This window comes from Heterocephalus glaber, unplaced genomic scaffold, assembly GCF_053883595.1.
Source record: "Heterocephalus glaber isolate CG9 unplaced genomic scaffold, H.glaber_assembly_v1.0 deba00000122, whole genome shotgun sequence".
In the NCBI taxonomy this organism is placed as follows: domain Eukaryota; kingdom Metazoa; phylum Chordata; class Mammalia; order Rodentia; family Bathyergidae; genus Heterocephalus; species Heterocephalus glaber.
In genome coordinates this window covers 2,705,213-2,726,513 of record NW_028258138.1, presented here as the reverse complement: position 1 = coordinate 2,726,513, position 21,301 = coordinate 2,705,213, and the positions used below count along the sequence as shown (strand labels likewise).

At 45.6% G+C, this 21,301-nt stretch overlaps 1 protein-coding gene and 1 pseudogene across 2 annotated transcripts in view; one reads left to right on the top strand and one right to left on the bottom strand.

Moving 5' to 3' along the window:
- The window catches only part of Dscam (DS cell adhesion molecule), a 589,901-nt gene that overhangs the window by 71,117 nt on the left and 497,483 nt on the right, over positions 1–21,301 (top strand). The window lies entirely within an intron of this gene.
- Positions 9,793–10,830, bottom strand: LOC101722037 (nucleoporin NUP35 pseudogene; annotated as a pseudogene).

Genomic DNA, 21,301 nt, shown 5'->3' with positions numbered 1-21,301 from the left:
TCCCTTCCATTGGATTGCAGAACCTGGTGTACTGGATGTGTGCGAGGGTTAGGGCCGCAGGGTGGGTGTCCTTGGTCCCTGGGGGGCTGGGACTTGTGTCCAGAGGGTGGCAGTGAGTGTGGAGCCCCAGACTCGGTGACCTTCAAACGGCCGACAGCTGAGTCGGGCGTACCTCTGGTCTTGGTGATTTTAAAAACTGATCTGTGAAGAGGTGAAAGTTTAAACTTCCAGCCGAGGACCATTTCTGCTTTCTGGCATGCATGAATGCAGTGGAAGGAGGAGTCTGCATCCCAGATTACCTGACTTTATCTACTTGCTTCTCTTCCAAAAGCATCCACATTGTTTTTCCTTTGGTGGGAGGATGCTGAGAACCACACTCAGTGGTGCTCTACTACTGAGCAATGTCCATAGCCCTTTTTAAAGTTGTTTTTTAATTTTATTGGAGAAGGGTCTCATTAAGTTGCCCAGGCAGGACTCAAACTTGTGATCCTCCTGCTTTAGCCTCCCTAAGAGCTGGGGTTGCAGGTGTGGACCACCACACCAGGATCACATTCACAGTTTTCTGCATAAACCCTGGAGGCCCTTTGGGACTCAAGATGGTGAAGTTGTCAGAGTCAGAAGGAGGGTCAGACTGCACAGAGAAAGGAGGTGGCACACCATGCCCTCCGTAGTTGGCGTGCTCAGACAGTCCTGGTCCTCATAGGGAGAGAAGAGAGCAACAGAAAGGAGATGTGGCGAGTCAGGCGGGAACCACGCACCCTGAATCTCTGGATGGGTTTGATAGGGGCTCAGTTGAGATTTGGGGAGGAAGCTGAGGTGTATATTATCCACAGACCTGGGCATTCAGAGCAGCTGGCCCCAGAGGAGGAGCGGGGTTTCCTGAAGATGCGCGGTCCGCTGCCTGCCTTGGTGGGCCTTTGCTCTGGGCTTCTCCCGTCAGGTCTTAGAACCCTTTTGAGGTGGTTACTGGTGATTTCAAACACATTTCCCAAGGCCTTTCTAGAGTAGTCCTGTATCCCGATTCCTCTAGAAGCTGTTAAAGGTCAGGAGCTTCCAAATCAGTTTTCTTGCATTGCAGATGATCCATGTCATCTCCAGGCCACGTTCAGAGTTCCTAGGGATGATTTGGGTCTTGAGGTGACCTCAGGTGATCCCGCACGGAGCCAAACCTGCTCATGGTTGAAGGGGGACTCTTGGAGGGTCAAGGGCAGTCATCTAGCCAGCGGGGCGCTGGGTCCCTTGTCCACATGGATCCCCCAGCAGAGGCACCGTCAGTGGGGTCCCAGGGTTCTCTCCTCATGACAGTCTCAGTGTGGAAGGGGATGCCCACAGGCGACAGCGGTCACCCTCCCCTGCACCCCAGAATGGGCCTCGAGGGAACCCCAGCCCACTCCCCATCCTCAGACAGCTCAGTGTACCTCATGGATGACAGCAGGGCAGGGGAGGGCTCCCTGCAGCCAGCAGGGTCAGCAGAAGGGAGGAAGAGGGGGGACCTGCTACTCCCTTCTCCCTGATAAAGCGCTCGGGGCTCTAAGGGGAAGGAAGGACGAAGATTCATGAGGGCCCCACCCCAAGGCAAGGCTTTCTGCTGGCACTGTAGCCACGGTGAGGGGCTGCCTTGTGCGGGCAGGATGCCCAGCACCTCGAAGTCCTGGGATTGTCAGACATTGCCAGGTGTGTTCAGGGGGTGAAACTGCCCCCTGTGGAGAATGGTTTCTTAGCATAAGGGCTCCACAGAGAACAGAGGCGGAGTAGGGAGTGGGCATGCACCGTGCGCAGCATCCCCTTGATGCCAAGAGCCTGTGCCCCTACTCCCCGCCAACCCCACCCCTCCTGCCTCCCTGCCCTCTCTTGTGCTGCCCCCAGTGCCCTGCATATGACGGCAGTGGCTTTGGGGCTCCCGGTTCCTTCATGCTTGCAAGGCCATCTGCAGTCCTCCGGAGGCTCATATGGGCCTCTTGTGTGTGTGGCAGAGAGCATTTCTCAGACGCAAGAAGGAAACAGGTGCTCCTGTTTTTCCATAGGAGTATTGAGCTGTCCCTGCGATCCCCAAGTCATGCTATGCTTTCATCTGACCCGCCCATCCCTGACTTTTATGCAGCACCAACAGCCAAAACTCAGAGATGATGAGGAGAATAAAGAATGATCATCACATCCGCAATGCTGGCGCCCGGCCCAGGACTGGCAGGAAGTATCATTAAATCGTGATCATAACCACATCTATTGCCTTCTACACATTTCCATTCCTCTCAAAATGTGTATTTTATTCATCGCTTGTATGCTTTTATCTTGGATCCAAGCTATAATCTTCCAGTTTTATGATACATGTAGCTAATTAAGGCTTTTTAGGGGCATAACGTAACTTATTTTGTAAAGTGTGTTCACTTGAAATTGTCTCAGTAATTGTGTAAGTTATTTGAGGAATTAGCACTAACACATAATTAATTACAGGACCCTGGTTCACATCAGCCAGAAAAGGAGCCTTCCAGGAGAGGAAGTTATGGAATCTATATAGCTGTGGAGAGGCACCCTCATTGTTTCGGGCTTCCCAAAAGGAAGACGAAAGAACCCAGACGCTGGCAAGTTAACGTCAAGGCCCTTGGCCGTATCAGTATGTCTTCCCCTCTCTTCCCCTCCGAAACACCCCAGCGGCACCCTCTGAGGTTGTGAGGTTGTGAGGGTGCTCTGCCCTGGCCGGGGGCAGAGCTAGGCTTCCTTTAACTTTCTTCTTAAGGGTCCTAAACTTAATAGAGGATTGAGCCTGCCTGCCCAGGGCAGTCGCTGCAGAATCCTAGAATTCTTCCATCAGAATTGTCCTGGACTCTTCTGGGCCCCTGCTGACTTTTTTCACTCTGCCACGTGCTGAAATGGGTCCCTGGCAAACTCACATGTTGATGCCCGATATCTGAAAATGGGGCTGGCCACGCCTGACCTGGAAGGCAACTCCAGCGCCGTGAGCAGATGCACGGGCGTTGTTCAGCCCACTAAGTCGGTGGTGGACAGAGCAAACCTTGTACCCTGGGCCCCAGGGCTGCAGCATGCAGCCCTGGCTTCCTCTTCAGTACAGTGAGCAGAGGCGCTGGCTCACTGGGCTGAGGGGGTCGCAGCCAACAGAGCAGAGTGTGCTGCGGAGTCAGGGAAACGTTAGTCTCCTGCTCATTCCTGTCGTTTCTCTTTCCCTTGTTTAAGTGGTGATGGGAATGTCAGATCCAGTGGTCAGGGCCAGTCTAATTTCATGTTTTGTTCAGAATTTATCTAAGGTTCACTTTGACCCTTTCCTGAGAACTTCCTCAGAACGTTTAGACTTAGGGTTCATGTTGCCATTTCCACATGTTCCTATTGAAATTTACGTTTTTGCCACTGACAGACTTGTAGGATATGAGCCTCATGTTGTAAAGAAATAATTCAAAGCTATATAAATTGTTTTTAAATGCACAGTGGGTCCATCCATGTGAACATGAAAATAGCTCTTGTGATACTGACTTGGGCGGTGTGTTTGCTTGTATTGGCTAAAATGTGCTGCAGATAGGGGATCCCTTTCTGTCTCCCCCCACATAGCATCCAGGTCGGCACGCACCTGCCCTGTGTTGGTAATAGGGACACAGCCAGCCCGAGTAGAAAGAGATGATCCTACTGTCTCTGAGTCCGGAGTACAGCAAGTTGGCTGTGGCTCCGACCCTATTCTCCTGCACCTTCAGTTGCCTTGGCAGCAGTTCCACAGGCTGTCACTCCATGTCATCTTCCCTCGGGGAAAGCCATCCTGGGCTGGACCGCGCTGAGTGGGGCTGGTGAACCTGGGCTCCTTTTATAGACGGTACAGACCTGATTTTCTCCTCACAGTGCCGTATCGGCTGAGAACTAGGTTTCACTTTCCAGATCAGATGCAGTTTTCCTCAGACACTGGCACATGCTGTAACTGGCACTCACAGTCCCTTTGGAAATGGGTGATCCCCGGTTGGTTTAATTTGGACCGTTCAGTAATAATGTGGGGATTAAACTCCAATTGCTTTCTAAAAGGTATCATAAGAGAAATACTTTTAAAGTCTTCCTCCTTTAGGTTTAAAGATGTTCTATGGAATTTGCTTGGTGGCAGCAGCGAGCCCAACACTAACCTAGGAGAGGTGGCTCTGGGCGTCCTGCAAGGGAGGTGTCGCGTTTGCATCGAGTCTTGTTCCCACGTGGCCTTTGCCTGTGCCCCACAAGCTGCGTGGGCTCCTCATGCTGCCGGCTGGGTGCCTTAGGTATTCAGGAGAGGGGCTAGGACGCCGGGGGTCTCTGCTTGTCAAAGCCTGAGCCGCATGTCACGGATCCCAGGGCTCTCAGCCATGTGCCTAGTTGCCGGGAGAATGTTCAAAATCCATTGTGTTACACATGCTTAGCACAAGGAGGATGTGGGTCTTCTCTCTTTAGCAGTTTCTGTGACTCAGCAGATCCATTCTCATGTGATAGGCAAACTGTCAAAATTAATGAATTCCAACTGAGATTGGTCCCCCAAGGGGAAACCCAGCACAGTTGTAAATTAGCATTAATGCTGTGATGTATGTGAACACTTTCACCACGGAGCCAAGCCTAGAGGGTGTCTTTAGAGGAAACCACTCTGAAAATCGTATTTTCTGGTTTGGTTGTTTCCATCCTTGATCGTAGTTTTAATTCACAGTCTAAGTTAGGATTTTGAAGGACAGCGACAGGAGGAGAGGACGTAAACGCTGTAACCAAAAGCAGAGTGTTTTTTTTTTTTTGCTTCTGTACAGCTGTAGCCATGAGGTACTGCAGCTGAGCCCCAGTCTGTGTGAATGTGTGAGATCGTAAGTGTGAATAAGGCTCAGTACACAAAGCTTGGAAGTGAGCGCGTGGTGTAGTTAGCCAAGTACAATCTGACAAAAACCCAACCTGTTGTCCTGCAGCAGGGTCTAGATCTGTGTAAGCTGGGGGTTTTGGCGTTTAAGGACTTGGATGCGCCCTTGTCTGTGCCTCTGCCTTCCCTTGTGAGGAGAAGGCCCTGATTTTCTTATTCGCACGTGGGCTGAGCTCACATACTGTACCCTTTAGTGACTGCCTCATCCCAGCCCTGTTCCGAAGTCAGACCTCAGTGTTTGCGCAGTTTCCTATCTCAGACATCCAGAGAGCAGCGCAAGCTCCCCCTACGGTCATCTGGAGGATTAAGATGAGTTTCATTGTCAAGTATTCGCACAGTCTGGACCTATGACCCTAAATGCTGGGGATCTCTGGGAGCGCACACCACCACAGAGGCAATAGGAACTGCTTCAACCGAAATTTTTTTCTTTATCAGTGCTTTTTTTAATAGTACATGTTTGCAGTATATAATGATCACATTTATCATGGGGAATTTGTACACGTACCCAACATTTTTAAGCACCATGGCAGAATAATGATTTAAGATTCTCATTAGAAGATGTGCTTGGCTGGGTGAGCTGTGTATTTCTTTTTTCTTTCTTTTTTTTCTTGGAGCTCATTCCAAAGTCTTTTAGGTTTAATAATGCACTTGGTGATACTTTTCAGTGGAAATGAGACTTGTACATGGTGTAAGTGGAGACTGAAATGTCATGTACAGATGCTCGTCTCTTGTCCCGGGTGGCTCCCTTGTCTGGACTGCAGGACTGCACAGCGTAGGGTCTTGAATAACTGCATCTCTTTCCTTGCCTAGGGCCCTGAGTCCTCCCCCACCGAGGTCCATTACAATGAGCATTCGCATGGTGAAATGACAGGAAGGCTTCTGTCCTAGTTACTTTTCTCATACCTGACACCCAAAAGTTAAAGGGGAAAGGTTTATTTAGCTCAGTTTGTAGAGGCTTCAGTCCACAATTGGCAGGCTACAAGGCAGGGTGGCGTGGCAGAGGGGCAACAGTTCCAGGTGTATCAAGGATAACAAAGCAACAAGAGGTCTGAACAGAGTCTTTCTGCCCCTTTTGTCTTATCCAGACCATGGGGATTAGGGCGGCGCCGAGCCAATCCATGTGCTGATTTCATAATCACATGGCCTTAACCTCAGCTTCACACACTCTAGATCCAGCCTCCTCTGAAAAAGCCACCTGTGACTGCATGAGGCTTTGGGGGGGCGTCTAGACCCAGAGCATAACAGGTTGTGATGATTTTTAAGTGTACAGGTGGCATAATGAATCAAGGAGAATGAAAGATGGATTTGAAAGCATTGTGTGCCACTGGCATTTATTTAGTTTTATTTGAATTTAGTCCAAGAGTCGTGTATGGAAGAAGTATTTGTTAAGATCCTACTCCGTGGCAGAAACTACTCTGGAGGCTGGGGGATGCAGCAGGGGCTGAAACCACCCCAAATACCCACTGTCTAGGAACTGAAGTTTTAGGGGAAGTGTAGAGTCAGGCGGTCCAAACAGGTGCAACGGGTAAGGGGATGACACAGTGCTACAAAGCCGGAGAAGGAAGGGGGCGGAGGAGGTGACATCTGAGAAGAGCAGTCGGGGCAGGCGGGCAGCGGAGGCGAGAGGAGCGCTCAGCTGTGTGCCTGCATCGTTCTGGCTGATGGAGCGGGTGTGTGGTTTGGGGAGAAAGGCAAAGCAGGGAGACCCCTGGGGCACTGGCTGGGTGGCGTTGGGTGGCAGGCCGGGATGAGGTCACGGTGGCCGGGACCAGGGAGGAGGCAGGTGCAGATTCTGGGTGTGTTTAAAGGTGCAGCCAGGGACTTCCAGATGCACTGTATTTCAGATAGGAGGAAGAGGCCTCTGGAGGAGCCTGATGCTCGTTTTGAGCAATTATTAAGAATGAGCGTCCTTGAACTTTTTAATTAAAAGTCTGGCATTTTATGAACGCGATATTCTTGCACAGGTCTTGGGTGGTTCTGATTTACCTCTTCCTGATCTGCCCACAAATGGGCGGAAAGAATCGCATTCAAGAGCGGAAGAGCCAGAGGCCTTCTTGGATGTGGTATTATAATATGCTGGCTCATGGACCAGGGCCGACTAAGTGGGTCAGGGAATGGAGGCAACAGGAGACCCCGAATAAGCCTGTCTGTGTGGGGGCCGCATCCTCCCTCTGTCCTCCAGGCAGGGGAGATGCAGCACCTGCGGTCTGTCCTCAGGGTGGCGTGGACATCACAGGCGCCGAGGGTGCTGGTGAAGTGGTGGGAAGGAAGCAGCGACTGCAGAACCCCCTCCTAGACCAGGCTTTCTGTGAGCCGCTTCTTTACCTTTCACAGCCGTGTCTTCTGGTATTCAGATCCGTATTCTTATACTGTCTATTTACATTGAAATAATCATTCAGGTTTAGATACAGATTTAATTTTGTGGGCTGTGAGCGTCTTCTTATCGTCTTTTTCCTGTATGATAAGATTAATATCTCTGGTGCTAAACATTTAAGGTTTACATTATTATGTCTGTGTAAATATTAGCTACTGTCGATACATACACACAGTATATTACGAGCGGTTTTACATTCTGTTATAGCATTGTGATTTCCATAGGATTAATCATCGCTTTTTTGTTTACTTGGTTTTCACTGCCTCGGATAGGATTCTGCCAGGGGACAAAATGTGCATCTAAACCTCCAGATTCCTCAGCGTCTTCCCGGGTTGTCCTTCCCGGGGACACCTCTCGCCGGAGCCTTCTTCTGGTCCAGGCCGGGCTGCTGTCCACTGTGCAGTTGTCCTGGTCTCTGGGTCCCTCCAGGAATTCTCTGTTCCTCTCTCATGCTGAGCCTGTGGCCTGCACGCCATCTGCCTTTTTACTCAGCTCCTGGTGGCTTTTTACACAGGATATACAAGTAGTGACGTTGTGGGCTTTGTACATCTGAGAATGTCTTCATTTCTTTGCATGATACTTGGGGTGTGGAGGTCGAGGTCTGCCCCATGCCTTTCCTAGCAGTGTTCACTTGAAGGCCCAGCTTGGGGAAAAGTAGGCCTCACCCCCCCATGCTTCCTAGCTCAGAACCAGACAGCAAATCTCAACCTCAGAGGACTGCGGAGCGACGGTGCCCTTCCTCCCAGAGAAATGCCCTGGCTGCCCCACAGAGGCCTGGTGTACCAGGCACACTCAGGTGTCCGTGGCATCATCTGTGTGCTCAGTGCTGTGCACGCAGATGGTGTGCAACATCCCAGGCACAACGGTCACACGCTGAACCCTACCCGATGCGTTCCGCATGAGGGAGACGAGATCAGGACTGGTCAGATGGGGTGAAGGTGCAGACGGCAGCAGGCAGGTGAGGTAACAAGTGACCGGGGACCCCGTGTTTGTGGGAAGATGGAAGAGCCTGGGCCCTGCTTGGAGACAGTGGGCATCGCTGGTAAAACAAGGAAATTGGGTGTGTTCGGTGCTTCCTCTCCCGGCCATTGAAACACGATTAAAATGACAGCAACTGAGTTCACTCAGACCTCTGAGCAGGACGGAGAGGAAGAGCGAGAACGTGTGGCGGCCCTGGGATCCGGCAGGATGACCAGGGGTCAGGCAAGAGGAGACCATGCGGGAGGGTCAGAGAGCATGTCTGTGCCTGGCACCAAGCCTGGAGAGGCTGGGACTCGGGGGACGGGGTGAGACCACCCTCAGTCCTCCAAGCGTCTTGACTCAAAATCGTCACTTATGACTTAGGGCTTGAGACTGGCCATTGATTTTATTTCTGAAACACAAAACATGTGAGTTACCTGAAAGAAAGGAGTCACTTTAAAAGTTAGATTTTCTGCAAACCCTTAGGGTAGAGCAGGATGGAAGATGGAGTGACCCGAGCTCAGTGAAGATGTGGCAGAAAGAAAACCGCGCTGGACACTGTCTTGCTCAGTGAGATCAATTAGGAATGTGAGATTTTCTGTCATTCCACTTCCGGCTTTCATTTAACCCTGAAGTTGAAGCTTTAGTGCAGTTAGGGTGTGGATGTCGCTGCCACGGTGGTCTCTGCTTGTGACCCGTTCTCTTCCCCAGTTACGGGATGGATGATTCACTTAGCTTCCATCAGTGTCACCTTCCCGCGCCCTTTGATGCTCTTACTCTGGTTTTGCGTTGCTGTTTTGCTTGGTGCTGGTTCATATTGGCATGTTTGGGGACATCTCTTTTTGCAAGATGTTTTCCCTCTCTCCAGAGTATTTCCTTTTAATCTGCAGGAAGCAACTTTGTTAACATTATTCTAATGTTAGCTTTATTTCCCACTGTCTTATTTCTCCTGATTTTTCCCCATTTATAATTCCTTACATGGATCTTCACTCATTCTCCCTCCTTCATTATCTTGCTGTACTTTTGTTCCCAAATGTTTATGCTTCTAAATGCCACGAAATCTTTATGAGGTTGTCTTCCATTCTTTTTTTTGTATCAAGAAGTTTTATTGGTAGGATTTTTAAAAGACTGGGTTTTAGAACACTAAAGGACGATAATTCAAGACAGGACATATACAAAGAGCATTAAAATATTAAATACTATCTAAAAGACCATAATTCAAACTACTAATTATAGTCACATGCCTGGATACAAGCAACTTCATGAAATTCACCCACCTTCTCACAAAGACCCTGGAGCTTCGCCGCAGGTTCAGTCATTTAATTTACCGAAATCTATGGTGGTTTTTGTGTGTCAGCATGCACCATCACAGAAAGCACAAAATCCAGTCTACAGGGATTTTTAGTTTTCTTCAAAATGTGTCTCAAGCATCTTTTAAAATGCGAGTTAGTAACAGCCTGTATCCTTAAAGAAAAAGGCTTCTAGAAGAAGTATTGAGAGGGCTAGCCAGAACTGCCCTGAGTGGTTATACAACTAACCAGAGGAAACTGGCAGTGCTCAGGGAGCTGCTTTTAGTGTAGCAGCGTTCTCAGTTCCCATTATACTACCAGCCGAACATGTATTCCATTGCTTTGAATACAAGACTTTCATCTTTTTTTGGTGTTTGTCAGAAATAACCTGGTAGTCACTAGTAGAAGCTTTGTATGCTGTAGCGAAGGTCTCGTGGTAGAAATCCTAGGAGTACTTCCAGGTTGCGTTGGTGTACCTAAGGCTTTGATTGGTGGTGTAAAGGCTAGAGATGATGATGACAAACCTCCTCTGTCACTATTTTCCATAACACTTTTGTCTGTACATGGTTTTACACCAATCATGATGGATTCTCCAAATATTCCCCCGTCTTTGCTTAAGGCTTTCCGGGCCTGCAGTTTGAACTGATAACGAATGTGCATCCAATTTCCTGTGTTAGACATCACGTGTTTTAAGATATTTCCATATTTTGCAAACTGTAATCATATATAGGAAGCAGATGCTTGAGGAAACCCAAACACAGTCACCCACGTGTCATCGAAGTGATCTTCTGAAGTCAGAGAATCTCCTTGAGTATAGAAAGGATCCAATTGGGCAGGAGACAGTATCATCTTTCTTGGTTGACCAATATTTGCTGAACTGAACACACTCTGCCCTGATCCAGGAGTAGTAGTTGTAACTCCAACAAGAGGCCTCTGTATTACTGAAATGTTTGTCTGTCTTCTTGAAGTTAAAGGTGTAGATCCAAGGCCTGGGCTGGAAATGTCATCACATATACTTCTAACGGGTGGAGCTCCACTTTTATCTTTGTGAGCCAGTATGACTGGTTGTGGTGGTGATCCACCAGCAAGTAAAGGTGAGCTCATTTTCATCACTCCCACTGAAGAGACACTAACTGAGCGAGGTTGTAGAGTCACTGGAGCTGGCAAATTGCCCATTAGGAATCCAGGTAAAAACTGGGCATTCATGCCTGGCTTTGGAGATGTGGGTGAACCAAGCATCATGGGTTCAGATCCGCTCGTAGAGGCTTCAGTCCAGAAAGGGCTGGCTCTGAGGCTGGGATGGCAAACAAGCAACACAGAACAGAAACAACGTGGCACACACAAGGCACCAAAGGTAGCAAGAGTGTCCTCCACTCTTATGACAGAATTACCTAAGGAAAGTGGCTCTCTTCACTCAGGTTTGGACGCTGGATGTCTGAGTAGCATCATGCTAGCTCTCCGCAGAGCTCCCATTCCTGTATTCCATGGTAGCAGACAGCATCACAGTACAAATACATGTGAGAGGGAGAGGTCACATGGACAGGCAGGAAGCCAGACAGTGAAGGACACTGTTATAACGGCCTCTCTCTTGAGAACCAACCAAGTTCCCTTGAGAGCATCGTCAGTCCCTTCTCAGGGCTATGGCCCCATGACCTCCGCTGGCCCCATTTCTTGAGGCTCACCTCCTCTGCATTGCCACCTCTCCACACATCACCACAGCTCCCAGCAGAGGACCTCTCGGGACAGACTCTGACCCCATCCATCCACAGCAGGACCGGTCTCATCCTGCTGGTGTGTGCTTCGCTGCTGGTGGCCATAATTCCCACTGAGTTTTCTGCTGCTTCCAAATTGCTAGCCACTTTCATGCCTTTTGAAACCTGTGAGGTTCAAATGTAAGTGGTGGGCCAGAGCGGACTACATGCATGTTATTCACTGCAGGGTCTGTATTCTTCTCTGAGAACGTACGCTTGATCCCCGGTGACCTTACCTAGGGTGCCTTGCATCCATTGAAAGGGAGCAGGAGATGACCTGAACTGAATTCCCTGTGCATGTATGGAAGTAATTCTCTAGTGGGATGTTGCAACCAGTACATAGCCATTTTCTGGGTAAACCACTAACATTTTTTTCTCCAGAGATTTGTAAAACACATAGCAAAAATTGAGCATTTTTCCTCTTGTTGTAAAATCAGTGCAAATATTGGGTAAAAAGAACATGAAATAGCTAAAATCTCAGAAATGTGTTCTTATAAAACCTCAGAAATTCTCCTCAGCTACTCACCCTTGAGCTCCTTGACATCTGTATAACAGAATTTAGTTTGTCATGGATGCTGTATGTGACGGTAGATCAAGTGTTATTCCTTAAGGGAATTTCCTTAGAGGGAATTTTCTTTTAAATAGTTATTCACTCAACAGAAGTCTGAGGACTTGCGTCATGCATCAGTCAGTGCGTTGAGTTCTGGGAGAAGGCTGCAGAGCCTCCTGTGCCGGTCGCTCTGTGCAGGCAGCAGAGTGGAGTGCGAGCACTGCAGAGCCATGACAGGGGCCGGGAGGGTCACGTGGGACGTGGAGAGGTGGGGGAGGACTCCAGTGTGGGAGGTGAAAGACCAGGATTCACTTCCTAGGGAAATGATGTCTACGCTGAGAATCAAACAAGGAGCTGGGGGCCAGGGATGTAGCTCAGTGGTTCCGCCACCTGCCTTGCAAGCGTAAGGACCTGAGTTCGATCCCTGGTACCAAAAAAAACCCCCAAAACAAGGAGCTGGACATCACTGGTCCCAGACTGGTGAGAATTCCAGACTTCCTCATGCCTCTGAAAACACCCAGCACTCCGAGGAGACCCGTGCACACGAGGCAGAGTGGACTTCTCTGCAGAGCTGCTCACCACCAAGCTACATGAAGGCAGCTTTCACCTTAGCAGAATCACCGTTAGGCCACCCTGATGACAGCAAGCCCTGACATGGGAGACCCCCTCTCAGTTCCCCTTTGGCATTTGGGGTGTCTCGCTTTAATTCTGACAGATTTTCTTCATGTACAGGACACTCTTTTGTTTCTGCATAGACATTTACGATGCTGTGTGGTCTTGATGAATTGACCACTTTATCATTAGAGATCTGTCATCGACCTCTAGTAATATTCCTTTTCCTAAAATCTACTTTGATGTTAATCAAATCGTGCCAGCTTTATTTTAAGAAGTGTTAGTTTGGTATATTTTTCTAGCTTTTAATTTTGAATCTACTGGTTTCTTTGTACTTAAAATGGCCTTTTCATAAATAGTATGTAATGAGGACATGATTTTTCAGGCAGTCTGGCAATTTCTGCCATTTTAATGATGTGTTTAGGTCATTTACATTTAATGTGATCTTCAGTTTAGTGAGATTGAAACCCACCGTCTTGTTATTCTTCGGTATTTGTCCCATATCCTGTTTTCTTAATTTCCCTTTCTTCTCTTCCTTTGGATTAATGAAATATTTTTAAATGGTCAGTTTTATCCACAGTAAGAGCCTTACATGAGTTTTTGTTTTGCTCTCAGGTTTATGGTATACCTCACCTCTTTAACATGGGCTACTTTTAAGTAATAAGTATTAAACCAATTATAGTAGATGAAACTTACAGTACTAGTTTTTATCTCTCACCTTCCTCCTGTCTTGAGCTAATATTATTTGCTTTATTGCCACTATATTTTATAAATCACACAGTATTCTTTTTGCATTATAAAGAATTTTCCCTTTGTTGATTGTTTAAAAATGAAAATGTAGGCTTTTTATTCACCCATACCTTTACCAGTTTTTGACACTCTTCATTTGTTTTATGATATCTTAAATTTCCATCTGATACGTTTTTACCCTGCCAAAAAGCTTCCTTTAATATTTCTTGGGTTGCTGGTCTACTTATTGACAATGAACTTTCATCTTTTAAATGTGTTAAAGATATTCTTTTGCCTTCTTTTGTAAGATTTTTTTGCTGTATATAGAGTTTTAAATTGACAAATTATTTTCTTTCCTTTTAAAAACAATGCTTTATGTTTCTATTTTCTTCTGGCTTGCATCATTTCTATTAAAAATCTTCTGTAACTCTTATCTTTGTTCCCCTGTATCCAACATGTACTTCTAACAAAATCTGGCTGCCTTCATGACTTTTCTTTGTCAGTAGATTTGACTAGTTTAATTGTGATGAATCATATTGTCGTTTTCTCTATTTCTTTTGTTTGTTTTCTTGTGTTTATTTAACTTACAGGATATTTCAGTGTCTAGTATTTAAACATTTTGAAAATTTTGTAGAGGCTTCCTCAGTTTTTTTCTATACCTTATCTTCTTTGTGGAAATGCAGTTATAGTGGGTCAAATGTTATTATCCCACATCTCACTAGTTTGTATTTATTGCTTTTAAGCACTTTTTCTTTTTCAATTTGTGGTTTTATTGCTCTGTTTTCTGGCTCACTGAACATTTCTTCTGTGGAGTTAAATCTTCTATCAATCATATATTTCTGATTTTCATTTCATATATTATATGCTTAATCTCTTGAAGTTCCATTTTGGCTATTTATATATTCCCCCGCATGTATCATCAATATGTTTCTTTTCTCTCCTGTCTTAAACATAGTGGGAAAACTTTTTTTTTCTGGTACCAGGAATTGAACTCAGGGCCTTGAGCTTGCCAGGCAGGCATGGTAAATCCCCAGTCCTGGTGGGAAAATATTTATATAGCTATTTTAATGTCTATGCCTGCTAATTCTATCACTGCTCATTTCTGTGCCTGTCTTCATTGAATGAGTTTGCCCCTAACAATAGATCATATTTACTTATTTAGGTCCAGTATTTTACTGGGTGCCCATCATTGTAAAATTTTCCATTGCTGATTGTTGGATCTTGTTTTGTCCCATTGGCTAGTGAAAGTGTTTGCTCTGCAGTTCAGTTACTTGGGGTCAACTTGGCCCCTCCTAGCCTGGTTTTCAAGTTTGCCGAGATGACTGCTATGCCAGTGCTGGGGACTGACACTTCTGAGTGCCCTGTCTGATGCTCTGTATGTCAAGTCTTCTTTTCACTGTGGCTGGGTGGGACGTGAACTCTCGCCTCTCCCATGTGAGCCTCAGCGATTTCCACCTGCTCCTTCTGGAGTTCTTTACCCACTGTTAGCAGGTTGCTCACGTGTGCGCGTTACACATCAAAGGAGCCTTGGCCAGCTCTCTGGAGCTCCCTCTTTACAGCTGCCTTCTCCCTGCTATGTAATTCCAGCAACCATGGCATCTCTAGGTCTTACCTTTTGTCTCTTTAACCGAGGAATTCCTCTCCACTTGTATTGACTTTTCCCACTTGAGATGATATTGGAAACACTCTCAGGAAGAAAGTGGGGGCACCTCTAGTGCCCCCTCGTTTCCTTATTTCCTGACCTCTATGGCTTGAATGAATGATTGCTTAAGGCGGGAGGGAAAATCAATTTTCTGATTTTATTTGTTGGTTGTTGTGGTTGTAGTGGTTGCTTTATCAAGGACAGAGACACAATGTCCCGTTCCTAAATTCTGTGTTTCTGTGAAGTTTTACCTGGGTCTTATTTCACGAGGACAGTAGCACCATTGTGTCAGTGCTGGTGACTAGAGAGAAGGACTGAAGTACACCAGAGTTAAACGCACAGCTGCTATCATGTATGAGCATATTTTTATGATCTGCCTTGGAATAAATTTACAGAAGCTCAGGTGCTTTCCAAGTCATTATGAGACCACTATTTGATTTCAATGGTCTGATCCCGGGGACACGGAGTTTCTAAGCATTTATTCAAATACAAAACGTTTTAGAGTCTCAGAATCAGCTAAAGGTTATGCTTTCATGATATATTTACCTAAGGCAAAGTTATATTCCTTTTCATTTTGGAAGACCTTTGTAGAAGCAGCTCATTTTAGTGAGCATATCCAGTCATGTTTCTTATAAAATCAGCAAAATCATTTTGGACTCAAATGGCATTTCCATTCAAAATGAATGTACACAGCTTGTAAATTCAACGGCCTGTCTCAGTTCTCATGTTTCTCGATGTTTTTGAAGCAATTAACATTATTGAAAGACTTTCATTGGCTTCCCATAGTGCTGTCCTTTTGTTTCCAAGACATCTTTCTCTTTAGGATTTGGTTTGAAGATCTTATAGCTTCCTCCTTATCTCCTGGTTGGCTATTTTCCTGTTCTTTTAAACTCCTTTAACTTTTGGGGGTTTTTTGCCTCAGGTACTGGCATTGAACTCAGGAACTTGCGCTTGCGAGGCAGGCGCAGCACCGCTGAGCTAAATTCCCGGCCCCTTCCTATAACTTTTTAATTGAAATGTAAAATACTGTACATACGGATCACAGTGTGCATATTACAGAGTGTAGCTCAGTGTGCCTAACATCCAGATCAAGTATAAAGATAGCAACTTGGCCACCATGGGGGTAAACATTAGTTTGACTCTTAGCATCATAGGTAAATTTTTCCTGTTTTTATATTTGATAAATCTAATAGCACAGTGTGGACTCTCATGTGTGTGTGTTTGCTTTCCTTTCAACATTATGGTGCAGGGAGCTGCATAGCTCAGTGATCCAACACTTGCCTACCATTCAAGAGGCCTTGGCTTCCATCTCTAGCACCAGCAAACAAACAAACAAAAATGGTGAGTGATTGGTAGTAGTTTTGTTTCTAGTTTTAGATTGTTCATTCTTATTGTGGTATAGCAGTTAAATGTACAAATGTGTCACACTACATATGACCATTAATCATGATCCAGAAACTTGTCTGGATTAAGAATCACCCAGGGAATTGGTAAAGCACACTTCTGTGTTGGGTCTTGGAGGGGTTAATTTGCATTCTATATTTGGTCCCTAGCCCCTTCCTCTCTCATGCCTTTACCTAGTTTTCCTTCACAGCTGCCATGAACCTAGCATCTTTTCTCGGTCCAGGCCTTCCTCCATGATTTTTCTGCCTTTGTGCCAGCTGATACCATAAACTGAACCCCCTGAAACTATGAGAGAAACAAACCATTTCTTCCTTTAAGTTGTGGGTGCCAGGTATTGCATCCCAGCAGTGGGAAAGCTGACTAATACAGAAAATTGGTGCTGAGAGTGGGGTCATTGCCATGCCTTTACCTGACCAGGTGGTTAAAAAGCATTTGGAACTGGTTTGCAGAAGCAGTTTGAAAATGATTGGATACAGAGGCTAGAGAAATCCTACTATGCTATGAGCAGATTCTTATGGGTGGTGTTGGTCAAAACTCAGAAGACCAGAATGCTGCTAGGAATGGAGTCAGTAAAGGCCAGGCTTATAAGGTGGATTAGAATTCTGTTGTGAATTGGACTACAGGCCATAGTTGTTACATCCTGGCAAAAATTAGTCTACATTTTATCCATGTCCCGAGACTGCAGGAGACTGAGAGTAAGGGTGGTGACTAACTGACTGGTGGAGGAGACTGCAAGGAAGCCCAGTGTTCAGACTGTGGCATAGATACTGTTGACTGTTTTAGCCAAATTTATAGTTGAAATTGGCAAAAAAGCAGAACAGAAAAAAATTAAATTTGGGCTCCAAAAGGAACCACATGTAAAGTTGGGGCCAAAGAAGGTATGCTTGCTGAAGAGATTAGCACTGTTAGAAAGAAATAAAGTACTGTGTACAGGGTCGAGAATAAAGATGCTTTGAGGGAATCTAAGAAATAAGCAAGACCCCATAAATCACAAGCTCAAGGATACAAAATTATAAATCTTTTATTTGAGAAGAAAGTTCCTGAAACTCCTACTGTAGAAGGGCTGCCTATGGAATTGGTTCACTAGGATTCATTTCATCATATTCAGCCACCCAGGCACTCAGTGACCACTGCAGTCATTGTCCAGTGGGGCTTTGCCACTATTTGACCTAGTGGGAGGGAGACCTGGGCATTTTCCATGTGATGCTGGTTTTGTAGTCATGTGGATTGCAATAGTTACGGGATCATGGACACTTCCACCCACACTTTAGAGGAAAGGCTATGGGACCAGGACAGGAGCCCAGAAGAGAAGTGAAGCTGTGGGAATGAAGCCAAAGGTGCAGTGGAGAACCCAGCAAGTACAAGATGCCAGGATTGTGGAACATTTGCTGAGGAAAGCTGTAAACCTGGCCAAAAGCAGAGCCAGACCTCGAGAGAGGCCATATGGGCTGCAACCAGCAAGGCCATAAGGGTGGGGCCTCCCAGGCTCTTTGAAAATTGTATCTCACCATCATGTGCCCAGATGCTGCACATGGAGTTATAGGATTTAATTTTTGCCTTACTGGATTTTGGTCCTACTCTTTTTTTTATTTGTTGTTTTCTTTTGTTTTTTGTGTGTGTGTGTGTGACAGGGTCTCACTATGTAGTTCAGGCTGGTCTTGAACTCACTGTGTAGCCCACACTGGCCTCAAACTCATGGTAGTTCTCCTGCCTCAGCTCCCAAGTGCTGGGATTATAGGTGTGTACCACCACACCCAGCCCTACTCTATTTTTATCCCTCTATTCCTCACATTTGGAATGGGAATATTTACCTGTGCCATTATACCTTTGAATTATATAACTTGTTTATCATTTTTACAGAGGTCCACAACAGAGGTTATGGCTTGTGCCTAGATGTCCCCCTAATGCCTCATGTGGTCATAGCTGGGGCTTTTTCAGACGTGGCTGGATCTAGAGTGCCTGATTGATTCATGATGCAATGCTAGAATTAAGGATTAAGGGTGTGAGTGCTACCTGCCCCAAGGGCAGGTAGCCTGGATATAATATAAGGGACAGAAAGAGGCTTGCTGCTAGTTACTTGTAGTTGGTCACTTGCTTGCTTTTGCTGGCTTCTGCCTGCCATGAATTTAAGAGGTTACCTTGAGTCTCAGAAGAGACTTTGACTTGGACTTTTGAAAAATGCTGAGACTGTTGAAACTTTCAGGAGGGAATTATTGCATTTCCACTTTTGGGCAGGATAATTATGTTAGGCAGAATTATGAACATGGTATTTGGAAATAAGGTGGTATTTGGAGATAAAGTAGGACTTAAGCAGATTGTTGGCTTGTCAGGTTGTTGACAAGGGATGGATTGTGACCCTACACCATGATTTGTCAACTTGACTGGAATAAGAAATACACTCTGGATCAGTAAAGCACACCTCCGGGTGTGTCTGAGTGGGTCATGGGGTTGTGACAGTGGGTCCCAAATATAGTCCCTCACCATTTTGTCCCTAGTCCTGTTGCCATACTTTGCTTCCTGGTTGTCATGAACTAAGCATCTTTGCTCTGCTCTGCCATGATGTTTCTTCCTTGGAGCCATCTGTCATGGACTGAATCCCCTGAAACCATGTGCCAAATTAAGCCTCTCCTCCTTTAAGTTGGTATCTGGTGTTGTGTACCAGGGATGATAAAGCTGAGACATGATATTTACCAATTTTACTATTGATCAGTATCTGAGTGGTTTGTGACTTAAAAATGGTTGCTGCTGTAGCTAGTCCAGTGCATGTTTTCTGGCAAACATGTTTATGTTTATTTTGGGATGTATTTAGGAGCTGACTTGTTGAACCATGTACATGTGTCTTGCTTTGGAAGATATGGGTGACAAATTTCCACTAAGATTTTTTTTATCAGTTTATCTTCCCAACTTTAGCACAGGTGATCCTGTTGCTTGAGACAAAATATAGTTTATGTTTTACATTTTAGTTGTTCTGCTGGGTACATAGTGGCACATTTTGCACACAGGTTTGTGTGTGGGCCTATATTTTAATTTTTCTGGGTATATGCATAGGATGAACCTTCCCAATGCCTACAGGATGAATTAGTACTTTCTAGCTTGGCGTCTGACATCTCTTCCATCCAGACTTTATAGTAGAGCACTGAAATGTAAGCTCTCAGAGGTCAGTGACCCTCCAAGCCTTGATTATTAATATGTGCCTGAGTCTTAGCATAGTGTCAGGTACTTTTTAGGTGCTGAATAAATATTTACAGGAAATGAATATAAGACCTAAAGCTCCCTCTCCAAGACTGTTTATACTGCCAGTTGTTCTCGGAAGTTGCCGTTATCAGCACCTTCTCACTGTCCTGATTTCGATAACTCAGTGTTCTAACATTTTTTATGCCTTCTGCCTAAGATGTATTTTCTTTGCTCCTCTTGAAAGTACCCCCGCACCCACATGCTCCCTGGGTTGGGTCACTGTCTCTGTCATGTGCACGTAGCAGTTGGTAAGTAATTCTGTCATGCTGCTCAGGTCATGCAATTAGAATTGATCTCTTAACATGACTGTTGCACCATCACCTCCCATTAAAATTTTGTTGAGAGCAGTACCAGGAGTCCTTCCAAGGTGCATTACCAGCATCTTACCCCAGCTCCACACACTGTAGGCACTCCAGAAATAGTCCGTGAGGTTATGATTCTGTCACTGCCTACTGGATGACTTCTCTCACATCTTTTCACCCTGCCCTGTTTGAATTGTAAGGAAAGGTAAAATACCAACTTCTCTTTTTTGCATAGCATGCTTTATGCTTGTCACGGGAGCCTTGGTTATAACATCTGTTACAATGCTATAAAACATCGTGGAATCTTTAACTGAAGGAGCAGCACTCCAAGGCCTTTCCTCCAGCTCCCATAGCATGGGATCCCCAAGATTTTATCCCCCAGATTTCACAAAACTGGGCCAGATGTTTCTCTTTGCTTTCTGTCGTTAAAGGTTTGTTATTTCCAGTGGACTTTTGCTCAGGCACATAATTCACATTGAGATCACTGGTGCCCTCGCTGGAAGGAGCAGACATTACTGTATGTGGACCATGAAGCATGACCTAAAGCCAAGTATTATTTAGGCAGATGGATCGTCCCATAGATGCAAGAAGCAAGAGCTGTTGGAATATAATTAGGGTTTTCTTTTGCCTGTGGCCATACGATGTGTATCTTAAAAGAATGAGTTTATGTTACACTATTAAACCCAGTGGTGTGAAGTCAAAAGATGAGTGTAAATGCCTTGAAAATATAAAGAGAAGTGGCAGGAATGCCCCATAGATTGCTTGTTCCTTTATTAGGATTACATATTTATTTGTCTTTCTTCCTGCCTCACTTAAATAATTTAGCAATCTGGCTCTTGGAATGAGGTTTTCAATAACAAACTCTACATTTAGACTTTGCTCTTCTTGACAAGACTACTTTTAGGAGAGAGGAGGCTGGATTCAAATGTGACCAAGTTTTACGTAGTTCACATCACCCACAGTTGAGTTGACAAAGAGTAATACAGGAAAAAAGGTAGAACTCCGGGTGGAATTAATTAACCTTGAAGAATGACAGTTACCTCATTCCTAACAATATGTTTGGGGTAATGTCAGTCTCTTAGAAAGTTCAAATGTAAAATTATAGTGCTACTATCAGCATTTTTGTTTGAGTTGAGAACTGTAATATTGAACTATTAACTCTGTTCTGATCTGAACTGATTTCTCAGCTAGCAGTAATTTTGATATTCTGATTTATGAAGTTTCACTGATGACCTTAGTTATGTTTGGGAAAGAAAACTGCAAAGCAGCCACGACCTGATGCACACCCTTGTGGCTCATCTCACTGGAGAAGAACCATCCCTTTTAGGAAATGTATTTTTAGACCGTGTTTTGATGCATGGCGTTCACTTTGTTTCCTAGGTGCGCCGTGGCCCGCCCTGGCCCTGGCTGTCACACTGGTTGTGCTGAAAGTGAGACCAAGAGAAGGAAGATGAGTGTGCAGGGGGCTAAGCCTGGTGCACGTGCCTGGCCATGGTGTGGCTTTCTAGCAGAAAGTCCATGACGGCACTGCACAGCTTTACAGTGATGGGAAAAGGCGGTCCCTGTTCAGAGCGTCTGTGCAGAATGCAACTATAGGGC